The following is a 15,403-nucleotide window of genomic DNA, read 5'->3' as shown; positions in this document are numbered from 1 at the left end:
TTGAGCTCAAATTTTCCATTCTTTTTGTAGTATAGACCAAAGTTATCAGTTCCTTTAAGATATCTCATTATTCTTTTTACTGCTATGAGATGATTTTCTTTAGGATTAGCAAAGAACCTAGCCACTATTCCAACTACTAATGCTATGTCTAGTCTACTATGTACAACATATTGTAGTTTTCCAATCATGGATCTGTACATTGTTTGATTGACTTTAGCTAACTTATCATTTTTGGACAGCTTATTTCCTGTTGCCATTGGTGTGCTGACTGGTTTGGATTCCTCTAATCCAAACATTTTAAGAATTTCTTTGATGTATTTTGATTGTGTAACAAATATTCCATGTTTGAGTTGATGTACTTGCAACCCAACAAAAAATTTGATTTCTCCAAACATAGACATCTCAAATTCATGTTTCATTTTGTCAGCAAAGCCTTTGCAAAGTATTTCCTTACCACCAAACACTATGTCATCCACAAAGATTTCAGATACAATAATGTCTTTAACTTCTTCTGCTTTGATGCACATGTTGTTGTTATCATCAGTTCTTTCAAATCCAATTTGCACTAGATACTTGTTAAGTCTCTCATACCATGCTCTAGGTTCTTGTTTCAAACCATAGAGTGCTTTACGTAGCTTACACACCATATCCCTGTTGCTTTCATCAACAAATCCTTCTGGTTGTTCAATGCAGACTTCTTCTTCTAGTATACCATTTAAGAAGGTAGATTTTACATCCATCTAATAGACTTTAAAATCTTTGTAGGCAGCATATGCAAGTAAAGTTCTTACTCCTTCCATTCTAGCAACAGGAGAAAATGTTTCCCCATAGTCTATTCCTTCTTCTTGAGCATAACCCTTACATACTAGTCTAGCTTTATTTCTGGTAATCTCACCATTCTCATCTAGTTTGTTTTTGAATACCCATTTGGTGCCAATGACATTCTTGTCAGTTGGTCTAGGAACCAAACTCCAGGTTTTGTTTTTTCTTATTTGATCAATTTCTTCTTCCATAGCTTTATACCAGTCATCATCTTGTAATGCACCATATACTGTCTTGGGTTCAGATTTGCTGATTAGACATGATTCATGTCTTAGCTTGTTCTTTGTCATTGGTCTTGCATCTTTGTCACCAATTATCTATTCAGCAAGGTGATGTCTTTTTACATATTTGGATAATATTGGCTCTGTCCTTGTTTCCATGTTTGATCTTTTGGATTCAGGATCACTATGCACTTCATTGCCAGGTTGTTCTTCATCATGTGTACTATCTTTAGAATCAGATTGTGCATTTTCTTCATTCTACAACTCGGCTTCTGAATGCAACTTGGCATTCATTGGTTGTGACTCGGCTAAAACTGATACTTGTTGTTGATTTTCAATTTGATTGACATCATCCTCATCAACAACCATTCCTTCATAAGAATACATAAAGGTTCTATACTCTTCCATTTTCTTTGGTTCTTCAGCTTGAACTTCTATGTGCTTATCAAAATTTACATTTGCACTTTCCAAAATTTTGTTAGTGTTAATATTCAAACACTTATATGCCTTACTTCTAGTGGAGTAACCAAGAGATATACCTTCATCACTTTTTGCATCAAATTTTCCATTTCTAGCATCTTTAAGGATAAAACATTTGCAACCAAACACTTTGAAATGTTTTACATTGGGTGAGTGAGTAACCATACCATAATTCAAAAGGTGTTGTATTTGTACCTTTCTTGACTTGTACTCGGTTCAGTGTATGAACAGCTACACTTATCGCTTCTCTCCAATATTTTAGAGCAATAGTCTTTTCCATGATTAGTGTTCTGGCACAGTCAATCACAGATCTATTTCTTCTCTCAGTAATTTCATTTTGTAGAGGAGTTCTAGGAGATGACTTTTGTCTTTTGATTCCTTTATCATTACAGAATATCTCGAATTCATTTGATGTAAATTCACCACCTCTATCTGATCTGAGGCATTTCAAGCTTTTTCCAGTTTCTTTTTCAACTCTAGCCACATACCACTTAAACATTTGAAAAGCACCAAATTTTTGTTTTAAGAATATAACAGTCATCATCCTGGAATAGTCATCAAAAAATAGCATTATGTATTTATCTCCTCTATAGCTTTGTATTTCCATTGGACCACATAAGTCAATGTGAACTAACTCAAGTATCTCTTTAGATGTATAATTTTTGCTTTTGAAACTTGACTTTGCCATCTTTCCTAGCTGACATTATTTGCACATGATATTATCAAGCTTCTTCAATTTTGGTAAACCTCTGACTTTCTTCATTTTACTGATGTTGACTAGATTGTCAAAGTTGACATGACATAATCTTCTATACCATAACCATTCATCATCAAATTTTGCAAATAGACAAGAAACATCATCCATATCAAGGTAAAACAAATTACTCTTTGTTTGATCTCCTTTTCCTATCAGTTTACCATCAGTATCATAGATTTTTGTAGTTTTTTTTTCAAATTCCACTTTGCAACCTATATTTCCTAACTGTGAGACACTTAGTAAATTGTAGTTTAATCCTTCAACATAGTATGCATTGTCACATGAAATTTGTTTTGTGAGCTTAATGGAACCTTTTCCTTTGATTTGACATGGAGCATCATTACCAAATCTAACACTATTTCCATCATACTGAGTAAAGTTAATAAACTTACTTTTGTCTCCTATCATGTGATGTGAGCATCCACTATCTATGGTCCATCTATCATTCTTGTTTATACATGTTACCAGTGTTGTGGGCTCTTCTTCATCATATTGGTCCTTCATAGCTACATAAACAACTTCATCATTATTGTCATCAAAATTTTTTTCAACAATATAACACTTCTTACCTTTTTCTTTGTAATCTCTCTTGTCATCATCTCTTCTGTTCTTGTATTTGTTGCCTTCCTTGGAATCCTTTTTCTATGGACACCTTGCAGCAATATGACCTACTTCATTGCAATTGAAACACATGATAGCCATCTTACCTTTGAATTTTCCTTTGCCCCTGTGAAATCTTTTAGCAAGCAATGCTTCCAATTGTTCCACATCTTCCTCATCAGTGCTAATATCACTGGATACATCATTTTTCTTCCTTTCTTTGATTTCACCTATTCAGCATCTTTCAGTGATAACTTCACCTTAAAAGAAGATTCAACATTTTCAGGTCTATAGTTGTCAAAGTTAGATAACTTAAATGTAGTGAGTCTACCTATTATACCTTCAAAACTTAGATTATTTCCTAGTATACATCTTAGCTCTTGTATTGCTAATGCTCTAATAGCATAGATAGGGAGCAAGGTTCTTAAGAACTTACTATTAACAGTATCTTCATCCAGTTGACCACTCAAGCATCTTATTGCACTTACCACTTCCTTTATTCTTGCACCATACTAAGTAGCATTCTCATTTTCTTCCATTTTCATGTCATCAAAATTTCCTCTAAGACTTTCTCTTTTTTCTCTTTGTACATTCTGATCTCCTCCATTGATGTCTGATAGGGCTTTCCACATTTTGAATGCAATGTCACAACCTTTGATATCATCAAATTCAGCATAGCTGAGTGCAGAGCCAATTTTCAGCATTGTCTGATTGTGTTCTTGCTTGTTTTTCATGTCTTCTACAGTAGGAGCACCTATTGGATCTACATGTTCCATGACAATTGAATTTTGGGCATAATCTCCTGTGGATCCAAGATGTAGCTTCATCAAACTTTTCCATGAAACAAAGTTTTCTTTTTTGAGCTTGGGAACTTCTCTCTTTGGCATTTTGATCTTTTCTGCTTGTAGTCCCTTTAAACTAAATCAACAGTCAGGCTCTAATACCAATTGTTAGAATTCTTTAGAATAACTAAGAGGGGGGGTGAATCAGTTATCTAAGGTTCAAATTCCCTATTAATACCTTTTTACTATTTTTAATGAATCCATACACTTTTCATCCATCCAAACTTAAATCAATCATATAAGCAAGTTATAGTAAATCAATATGCAAAGATAAAAAATTCAAGATAAACACATGACACAATGATTTACGTGGAAACTCAATTTGGGAAAAACCACCAGTAACATGCTACTTGATTCTCACTCTTTTGAAGTGATGCCATGTTAAAAGCCTGCCCTATTAAAGGCTTACAACACATTGTTAAACGTGACCTTGTTAGAGGATTTCACCAAACTATTAGGAATGGGCCTGGTTAAAGGTCTTTAGAACATTCACTTGGAATGCCACCCTATTAAAGGATTTATCTTATGGCTATTAAACCAACTTAAGTCCATAGGATTTAAACTTACTGTTACAATTGTTAGAAAGTAATGATAATGGTCTTTTGATCTGATATAACTTACAACATACTTTGCAGATTATAGATCACTCTTTCAGTTCAATCCTTATGCTTGGCTTCAATCGCTCCAGCTCTGACTTCTTGTCTTCCTCTCAAGCTTCACCTCCTTGAGTCTTCTTACTCATTCTACCAATGTAATCATCCTTGTGGTAATCTATCCAAATAGAGTTCATGTGCTTTCTTCTCCTTAGCACCTTCTTCAGTACTTCATGCTTTTATGCTTGACTAGCTCTCTCTTTTTTTTCATTAACTCATGTCTTCTTAAATAGAAATCTGATTTGCCTTTGCCACTCAATTTTCCCTCTCCAATTTTAGGGTTTCAAAATGGATTAGGTAGGATACAATGTATCTACTCCATATCTTGTTCTCCTCTAGAAACTTTGCCATTTGTATCCTTAAAAACATTCTACATGGTGTTCTCTGCCACCAACTCATCATTCTTATCTTCCTTTTAATTCACAAATTTCTAGATAACAACCTTGTCAGCTTAGATCTGGTGAATCTTCGATTTCCAAAATAATGCAACAACTCAGCATTATTGAGTTACCGGTGCTCGGCACCTCTATGTTACTCGACACCTATACCTGCTTGGCACTTGATAAACTCTATGTCACTCAGCATCTAAACTTGCTCTGCATCTGAAGTTCACTCGGCATCTAAAGTTTACTCGGCATCTAAAGTTTACTCGGCATCTAAAGTTTACTTGGCATCTGAAGTTTACTCGGCATTAACTTGGAATTTTCTTGGCTCTTAATAGCTTGCTCGGCTCCTTCTCTCTAATGAACTTAGTTGAGCTTTACAAAAGACTTAACTAAAACCTTAAATCTTTGATATGTTTCAGTGTGCCCATTCTTTGTATCTTATAGTATGTCATCGAATACACTTTTTCATCAATGGCTTAGCTGATCCTTGTACTTCATTACAACATCATAACTTCAACCTTTCTCTAGATGTTCTAATTTCATCTTATTGATTGCCTCCTCCTTGACAATCAACTAATTGATAGTATTTGGATCACTAAAGCAATTGTCATTCCTACAAGTAGCAAGTTTGACATCAATGACAAAACAATGATTGAGGACATTCTGTACTAGTTCCATATATTATGCTAACAACTTTTCTTATGATCATTTCAATCATTTCCAACACCTATTATAGGCCTCAGGAAGTGTTACATATTTACCCTATAACTCAGACATGGCCTATTCCTCCTTCTTTGCAGTATCCAAAAGAAACTTGGAAGATTCCACATTCCAAGATGTTGCCTACACATGTGAGGTATCAGAAACTCTTCTCACAATTAAGCTTCCCATCAAGCCAGAGTCATCTGACTATGATGACGTGGCTCTGGATCCTCTTCTCAGTGACCAACTGAGTGATGTAGCTTGATCTTCAAAGAATGTAGTGCCTTGAAAGTTCTCTTTATTCTAGTCTTGCAAAGTCAATTTATTTGAAACAGAACTAAAAACTAAAGCATCAACAATATCCCAATTTGGTAATAATAAAATGTTAGATTCCTTGACCATTTTCCTCCCTTCCTCAGGGCTTATATTCTACAATTCTTTTATCATTTCTTCTTTAGTTTGGTTCTGAATGGAAGTTTCATCCATTTCTGGATGCTCTATTTTCATCTTTTTACATTTCTCCTCAAAAATGTTCATGTTTGCCTCCATGCAAACTGCTGAAAAGCCCTAGATTTAACAAAACTATCATCAGTCAAAAATTTATGACTTGCCTGCTCTAACACAGGGTCCAATTCCCTGCCACTATAATCTGCTACAGTTAGATCCAAACTTGGGAGGGAAGGTTCTGGAGGGTTACCCTCATCTAATTCTGCTTGAGTAATAAAAATACCTCCCTGTGATCCCATCTGTTTGATCTGTTCGCTAGTGAGATTTTCTTCTCCAATCCTTGAAGGGAATTGAGTGGGTGAATATTCCTCAACTTGAGGCCTTTATTCTATTATTACCTTATGCCTCTTAGGACTAGGCTCATCAGGTCTCTCCTTTTGGGCTATACTAGTGGATGCTTCTATTTGTTTTCCCTTATCTATGGGAACCCTTTTATTTTGAATTATGGTATAACCAGGCCTCTTTTGTACAATTATTTTACCAGCTCCCACATTTGGGGTGAAAGCCAATCTCCTTATGACCTCTTTGGCCTTATCAGGATAGGAATCAATAAAAAATTATTTCTTTTCATTCATGACTTCCATTATTTCAGGGAAGGTATTCATGAGTTTACTTGTTTTGTTAGCCTCTGTAACAACATTATCTAAAGGATCATATTTATTATCAAAACAATGAATGAATTCTAAGACCTAGGAATAAACTCTTCACTTTTCCTTTTTAGTTTCCTACTCCTACAATGAGAATTCATTTCTTATAATGTCCTCTAGATAATAAGAATCATGCTTGACTAGTCCCAACTTGATTCTATGCCTCAACATCTGATTGAAAAATCCCTCAAAATCACAAAAATGGGGATGAGAGACAGCCATCATATACTACTCCAAAATTTTATGCAAAAAGAGCCATCCCCCTTTTGTAATCACAAACTGATGGGCCACTGTGTAGGTAGGGAAAATTGACCCTAATTGCCTTTTTAACAAAAATATTTCTTCAACTCCCCCTAACTGCAACAAAACTTCAGCCACTCCTACCTTCAAAGGTACTTGGTAAGGAAAAACATGAGGACTCCCTTTAAAACCATATATTCTAAAAATAGTAGAAACAGAGTAAGGGATGATATCTCCCTAATTATGGGAAACTTTCAAGTCATGGGGGTTATCCATAGGCCTAATGAGACTCATTAGTGCTTTAGGGATTCTGGGATTGTCACTCAATATAAAGTACCTTAGCTTAGAAGAAAAATATCCATCAAATCTGACAAAACTAGCATTACTTGCATCCCAGGTCATATCTGCACTCCACAACTAGACTGACAGTATTTCTCCATTCTCCTCTTTATTTAGTTCCATCTCATTACCAAAATATGTCACTCCTTTGAACAAAAACATATGCATTAATAGAGAGTAGTGACCAAAATTTTTTTCCACCTTTCCCTTCGCAATCCCAACTAAACCTATGTGAATTTTTTCAGCCAAAAAGGAAGCAAAATCAAAATTAACATCTACACCAAAGGAAGCAATCTAAACCATTAGGTACATGAAACCAATGGGCATAAGTTCTTGCTCATCTTCACCAAAAACTCAGCATAAGGTCCTATATATCTCTACAGCTTGGGAAGTAAAAAGACTCTTCTTAAAAGGCTCTTTAGAGGCTATAGTAATTACTAGCAAAGTTCCTATTGTACCAATATGTGCCCTCAATGCACCTCCCCTGATTAAATCCTTCTTCGCTTTATATTCATTCTCTAATTCTAGCAGATTGATTTGCACATGGTAATCTGATAACGGTTCCAAGTGAAAAACCTCTCTAATTTCTTTAGGAGTAATCAAAACCAGAGGCACACCATCCTCTCTTCTTACAACCCTAATAGCTTGGTCATGATTCTTAGCAATGGCTTCAAGAAAGTCATAATCCATGAAAACACTTGGGACTGCTAACTTTCCCAAATCAAAATTCTAGACATTAGCATGTAGGGAAAACAACTTCCTTTCTAAAAACCACTTTTTAAATAGGATAAGACCAGTTTGAGTAGTTGTTGCATCCCTTACCCAATTCCCCTTGTCATATAGGCCATCCGCAATTTTAAGCCTAGGGTTTAAGGAAATCAATTTTTTAACTTGTGCAGGCTCTACAGTAGACTTTGGGAGTAATTCTAATAAATCATCATGGACATTCCTATCCATATAGTTAATTTTCCTAGAAAATGGCTTCTTAGGAGGGATTTTGATAGTATTGAGAGAACTAGAATGCCACAGAGGTTATAGTATGAGTACTTACTTGACTTACTGAACTTGTTCTTCTCTTAACCTTTGTAATTGATCTCGAACAATTGAGGAATATTTTTCACATTCTTACCAAGCTTAACACGACGAAATCAATAGGCTCTTGTGCTAAAAAAATCTGCAATCTTTGTTCATGTGGGACTTGAATTAATGAAAATCTCCTGTATTATATTTTATTTTTTCCACACACGAAGCTTTCATTTATCATAAATGTGCAGGACAGAAAAATAGAGTGGTATCGTCTTTCCTTTTTTAAACTTGCACCGTTGATCCATGAAAAATCCTACAACCTAGGAATGACAACTAGGCTAACTCAGCTTTCTTTTTAACAAATTGGTAGTGAAACCAATGAAATACCTCCATCTATACCTTTTCTTCAAGGCTGGCGCTTCAAACTGGGCCCATGGATGACCACGAACATGTGTCATGGACTTGCTAACTTGTTATACATAACTCTTGAGAACCTTTCCACAATGAGCTAGTGATAACCACTGATCTTACTTTAATCATGTGGTAGATAATTGAAACAACCTTTAAGAACACAATGGCGGGTCCTTTGCTTGTTAACTCGCTATACTTATTTATTGCACATCTCCTCATAGCGACTTAACGAGCATTGTCGATCTAGATTTGATCTCATGGTCAGTAATTTATTGCATAAGTGGTGGGCCACCACTCATCAACTCACTATACATAACTTCCAAGCACTTCTTCTTAGCAAGCTAATGATGGCCTTTGATCCTGGCTTGATCTCATGATAAAAAATCTTTGTACTTTATACACGGGAAGAGGGTCCATGATACCATTGTTGCTGAGCTGGCTCAACATTCTGGCACATATATATATTTTTAAATCTCTTGATGACATCACATGTCTTGGACCTCACCTTTTTTATGACATTTAGGTGGGTCACTATGTTGCTACCAAAAAAAAAACAACAATTCGGCTAGCCACATGATGAGCTCCGATGAATCAAAGTTTTCTAGCTCAAAGATATTTCAACAGGACGCCACCATGTAATTTGATCTACACAGCTCAACCTTATCATGTTGCTCATTTGGGGCCCAACTTTGAGGATTTTTCAGTTACATTACCATTTTTCAAGCAATCGCTACATCGCTACCAGCATAAAAACCACAAATCTGACTAGTGATATGGCGAGTTCCAGTAAGCACTTTAAAAATAATGCCCAAAAAAAAGAAACTACAAAAGACAATAACCTGTAGAGGGACAAAAGTGAAACGTGCACCATATCTTCCTCGAGATCCTAAAAATTATTTCTAATCCCAGAAAGATGTCATCTTTGGAAAATTTGGGCAGTTACTATATCGCCACTTGCAAGTAGCAAGTGTTTTCAGTTAGCGACTTGGAGAATTGTCGGATAAAATTAAACTCCGGTAACACCACTTGCAAATATTTCCACATGCCTTTCTTCTTGAAACTGATTGGTCTAGGACATAGTACATGGTCAATCGATCTTCCCGCCAACACATTTCGCGGCACTAGACTCCACTTTTCAGTATCACACATAATTCTTCGATGGTCGCTACCTCGCTATGCGTAACATAAGAGCATCTTGCCATAGCGAACATGCGACAACCATAGATTCAAATCAAATCAGATGACAAGATTAAAACCTCTTTTTCAAAAGACTTAACAACTACGATCAAGTAGGCAGGAAAAGAATATTCGCTCATTGTTTGATTTTTTTTTTTTTTTAAAATTTTGCACTAGGAAAAACTTAAAAGGATAAACCTAAGGCCTTTCACAAATTTTTCAAAGGTATCGAAATATACTATGCCAAAACCTAAAGCCCTATGACTTATCAGAAACTTCTCATCTGAATTTTTTATGATCCTAAGAAAATTTGATTCACAAAAAATCAAACCAACATATCTGATGTACTCATTAAAAGATACTTTATCCTCAATTGAGGGATCATTTTTGTACAATTTAATGTGAATAGCACACAAATTTTATTGCGCATTTATATGCTAGATGTTGGGTACATTGATTTGTCATAATAAATTTCTTAGAGGATATAGAAACTTACTGACTATAAACAACAAGTATGTTCTTAGAAAAAAAACCCATACTCATTGTAAACAATAGGTATGGACTTAATGCATATTTCATGAGTTGTGGTTCATAAAAACCCATACTCATCAACTTGAATTGTTTTTTTAATACCCAATGCATTGAGGTGACGCTTACAATTTGAATTCATAACAACTATTTCTCATCAACTTAAATTGTTTGTTTAGTACCCATTGCATTGATGTGACACTTACAAGGTTGAAGTATTGCAACTTCCTAGAAGGTCTGCCTACTCAATTCCATGATGATCCATCTTTCCTTGATCCTTAGGAGAATGATGCAGGAGCATCAAGGTCAAGGTTGAAGGCATGAGAAGACATTAAGGTCTCAAGATAACCAACATGACCATGTTAGAATAGTTAATGTAATAAGAGTCTATGAAAGTCTTTTTTGATATGTTTGTAATCATTTTAGTTACATTTGAAAACATTAATTAAAAAAAACCATATGTATAGATATAAACATTAATCACAACATGTCCAATTTATTTGTAGGTATATTTTCCTATGAAGAAAGACCATGCCTAACAATATGAACCCAGAAAAAAATAATGAGACAATGGCTGCATTATGGGCTCGGTTCTGAAGAAAACTTGATAAATGTTATTGTCCTTGAAAAAAGTGTAAGGTCTTAAAGAATCAAAGAATTATAACCACAACAGCCCAGAGTCATTGTAGGCAATATGGTCATGTTGAAGGGGGCCACGATTTTTGTCCATTGCTGAATGTGGATTTACTACTGGAGGAACATGGAGGTGTGAATATCCAAGCTGAGGATAACACTCCCATGGAAGAAGATGATAATGTGCCTGAGGACATGATTGAAAAAGATGGTATTGAGGTTAGTGATGAAGAGGCTCACAATGATGGTACTAGTGAATTTGATAATAATGATGAAGATAGTCTTGATATACCTTTACTTGAGAAGGCACACGAGCCCTTATACGAAGGCTCCCAAACAACTCTATTGTTGGCTATAGTGTTGTTGGTGAACTTAAAGGTTATGAATAGTATATCCAATGTAGCAATGTCACGTATGCTAAGGTATGTCATTTTTGTCATCTTCAATGTTAGCATACAATTACTATTCATTATATTAACAATGCATATTTGTTGTTGTAGGTTGATTAATGAGTTTTTGTTACCACCATCAAACATTTTACCTCATTTGTACCGAGAATTATCTAACATTATGGATTAGATTGGAATGAAGTATCAGATAATACATGCATGTCCCAATGATCACATTCTATATCATAAACTACATGAATTTGCAATAGAATGCCCTGATTATCATGTTAGTAGATATCGGTCAGATCAAATAACAAAAAAAGTGCCTCACAAGGTTCTTCGATACATTCCCATTATTCCACATCTTGAATGGTTATTCAGGTGCACTAGCTTGGCACAAGTTATGTATTACCACGCACGCAATAGAAGTCAAGATGACATTATGTGAATGCCTGCCGATGGTTCTGCATTTAAAAAGATAGAAGAAACATGGTCACACTTTAAAGAAGAACCTCATAATCTAAAACTTTCATTGGCGACAGACGGTGTCAATCCATATGGAGATATGAGATCTGTTTACTCAGTATGGCCTATTTTTGTTATTAACAATAACATTCCTCCTTGGATGTCCATAAAGAGGGAGCACATAATGTTGTCAATGATTGTGCTAGGTTTTATTTTATTTTATAGTTATCTAAATAAATTTATAAATAGTGCATCAAAATGGTTATAATAATTTTGTAATGTTTATGTTCATTCAATTGCTAGGTAAATACCAAGTTAAAGATATGAATGTGTATATTGAGCCCCTAATTGATGAGTTGTTGAAGTTAAGGAATGGCATCACTATGTATGACATCTCTAGACCAATAGGACATTGACAATTTCAATTCCATGCAATGCTTGTATGGACAATACATGATGCCCTTGGGCTAACTCATTTTTGTGGTATGTTATATTGTTAAGATTACATATTTTTGGTATGTTATAGTGCTTATACATTACTATCAAATGGTTAAGTTGTGTGTGATCATTTTACATGATCCAATTATACATGATCTTTTAGGTCTTCAAACAAAAGGAAAATTTGCATGTCCAGTTTGTGGTTCAAAGATGAAATGTCGTCATTCGAGAAGTTTAGGAAAGTAGGTGTTTGATGAGTTTAGACACTTTCTCCACCATAATCATAAGTATCAAACTGCCAAAAAACATTTTTTCAATGGGAAAGAAGAGACATCATCAAGGCCATGAAGAATGACACCTCATTTATGGAAGTTGCAATATGATCAACTAAATCATCAAGGTAATGTCCAATTGGTCATTCAAAGTTTACAATTTATATTTCAATATTGTCTTATATTTACTAATGTTGTAACTGATGCTCATGAAGGTCGTCAAGGCATCAATGACCAACTTCCTAGAGGAATGAAAAGTTATCCTACTCAATTTAGTAGGTTACCATACTACAAGGATCTCCCAATCGTGCATTTGTTTGATGTTATGCATATTGGAAAGAATGTAATAGAGACACTATGAAAAATGTTGGATGCAAGGCGTGATAGAGAACAAATTGCTAAAATTTGTACTGACATTCATGAATCTAATCATGCACTAAAAGTTTTCATTGAATCAAATAAGAATGGAGACCACATAAATGCAAGTGCCCTTCCTTGGTTATTAACAAAGCAAAAAAGTTATGCATTAAAAGAAGTCATAAAAAAAACAAAATTTCCAACACGATTTGCTGCAAATATAAGCACTCTTCTATCAAAGAAAGGTGATTTTGGGCTAGGGTTGAAGACACATGATTGGCATACCTTCCTCAAGGTAAGTCATGTTTTCTATTTATAGTATATTTGTAAGATTGAATGTAGTACCAGTTGTATTATTCAATAATATATTGAAATGATCATTTTTTAATGATTGCAGTTTGTCCTACCTCTATCCCTTCCACAATAGTTTGACAATAGTATTAAATAAGTTATATATGATCTTGAAAAATACATGAGGTTAAAAGAGTGTTTTTTCTTAGATTTGTAGCTTTTTATTTGAAATCTCCTCTATGTGTTTTTTCATGTTGAATCTCTTTTAGGTGGTTATCATCTAAAGAAATTGATAAAAAAGATATAAAATATTGGAAGAGAAAATTTCCATAGCTTATGTGTGAAATGAAAAAGTGTTTACCTCCAACATTTTTCAATGCTCAAGAACACTACCTCATACATCAAGTTGAGGAGATTGAATTGTTTGGACCTGTACAAGCTAGATCAATGTGGATGGTTGAGAGGCACTTGAAATTTATGAAGGGCTTGGTTTGACAAAGAGCACGTCCTGAGGGTTCTATGATAGAGGGATATATGATATACCAGACCATGGTGTATATCAATGAATATCTTCCAAATTTTGCAGCAGGTATCTATGTAGATCGCATTTGGGATCCCAACTATAATGAAAAATTCAAAGGGGAGTACCTGACAGGGAAAGGTAGATTGAGGAGGGTGACATGTAATTATAAGATTTTTTTTGTAATTTAACAATTCTTATCCATCATCAATATATATAAGTTGTTTCTAACTAGTGTAATTGTCTTCTTTATAGTTGGTCGTGAGTGGGATGCACTACACTTGTACATACAAACAATCTTGTTTGGATGACAGTGTGGATTGAACAGTCTCAAAAAAATGATCGCTCATTAACATGGTATGGTTTTGCATCGTTGGTTAAAGAAGCTCATCGTAATGGAGATCCCAATGTTATGCCAATGGTACTTGATCTAATATAGGGCTTAAAAGATACAAAGGTATGCATAAGATTACTAATCATGACACATAAATTTAATATCAACTCACGGATCAATGAGAAGATTCTTGACATGTTTGAATAATTTTAGGTCAAACACCACAAAGCTATGTACTACCATGGCTATAAATTCTGCACAAAAAAGTTAGATGAAACAAAGAAAATGTGTGATTCGAGATAAGTGTTGTCTTTATGGTCACCAATATTTCATCTAGAACTGACACACATCCTCAACAATCTGAAAATTAATACTATGAAATTTTGGATGATATACTTGAGTGCGACTTTGATTCATTCAAAATAGCTCTATTTGTCATCAAATGGTTTAGGTTACGACTGAATCAAAATGATCTCGATAAGACTATTATTGAACATGATAGTGGATTTACTGTGATTAATACAAGGTCATTTGAGTCAGTTGGAGATGAGCCCTATGTTCTTCCAAGTCAATGAGAGAAAGTATTTTACTTTGGTGTTCCAAACAAACTAGTTTGGTCATTTGTTGTTAGACATGACCCAAGAGGAAGGCCAGTAAAGTATAATGTGATTGAAGAAGAAGATATTGAAGAAGCACAAGAGGAAGTAAATGATTATCAGGAACAACAGTTACCCAGTGATGAAGAAGAAGAAGATGGTGATGATTTTGGCCATGCTAACAATAATGGTGATAATGATGATGATGATGCCGATGACTATCATGATCATGGTGATGAATATGGTGATGATCATGGCAATAATGGTCATGATGATGATAGTGATCAAGAGGATGATGATGGTGATGAAGATGGTGGTGGTGATGATGATGATCAAAGTGACAAGTTTGATGATGATGATGATGATGATGACATGGATGAAGATCATGATGATCAATGAAATCTTTAGATATGATCAATGTCAACTATGATAGGGTCTTGTATGACCAAATATTTCTTTCCAAACCATATGTGCAAATATAAACATTAAGTAGAACATGTCAAATATTTTTTTAGATATAAACATTAGTTATGCTAAATTTTTAACTTAAGACAAATGCTTTACATATACAATCTACTTTATTATTAATATTTTTTGGTAAGTCTATTACTTTAATTTCGCTACTGATTTCTAAGATTTACTAATTTTTTTCACAGGGCGATATGGATGCACCATCTCAGGCACCTTCAATAGAGGTAAAATTTAATTATTATAAATTTTAATGTTGATATAGAAAAAAATTTCCTATTATTATGTTCTTTTCTTTATGGA

The sequence above is a fragment of the Cupressus sempervirens genome, chromosome 6 (assembly GCF_028749045.1).
Source record: "Cupressus sempervirens isolate cs-2001-9-10 chromosome 6, ASM2874904v1, whole genome shotgun sequence".
In the NCBI taxonomy this organism is placed as follows: Eukaryota; Viridiplantae; Streptophyta; class Pinopsida; order Cupressales; family Cupressaceae; genus Cupressus; species Cupressus sempervirens.
Note: the sequence above shows the minus strand (reverse complement) of the source record.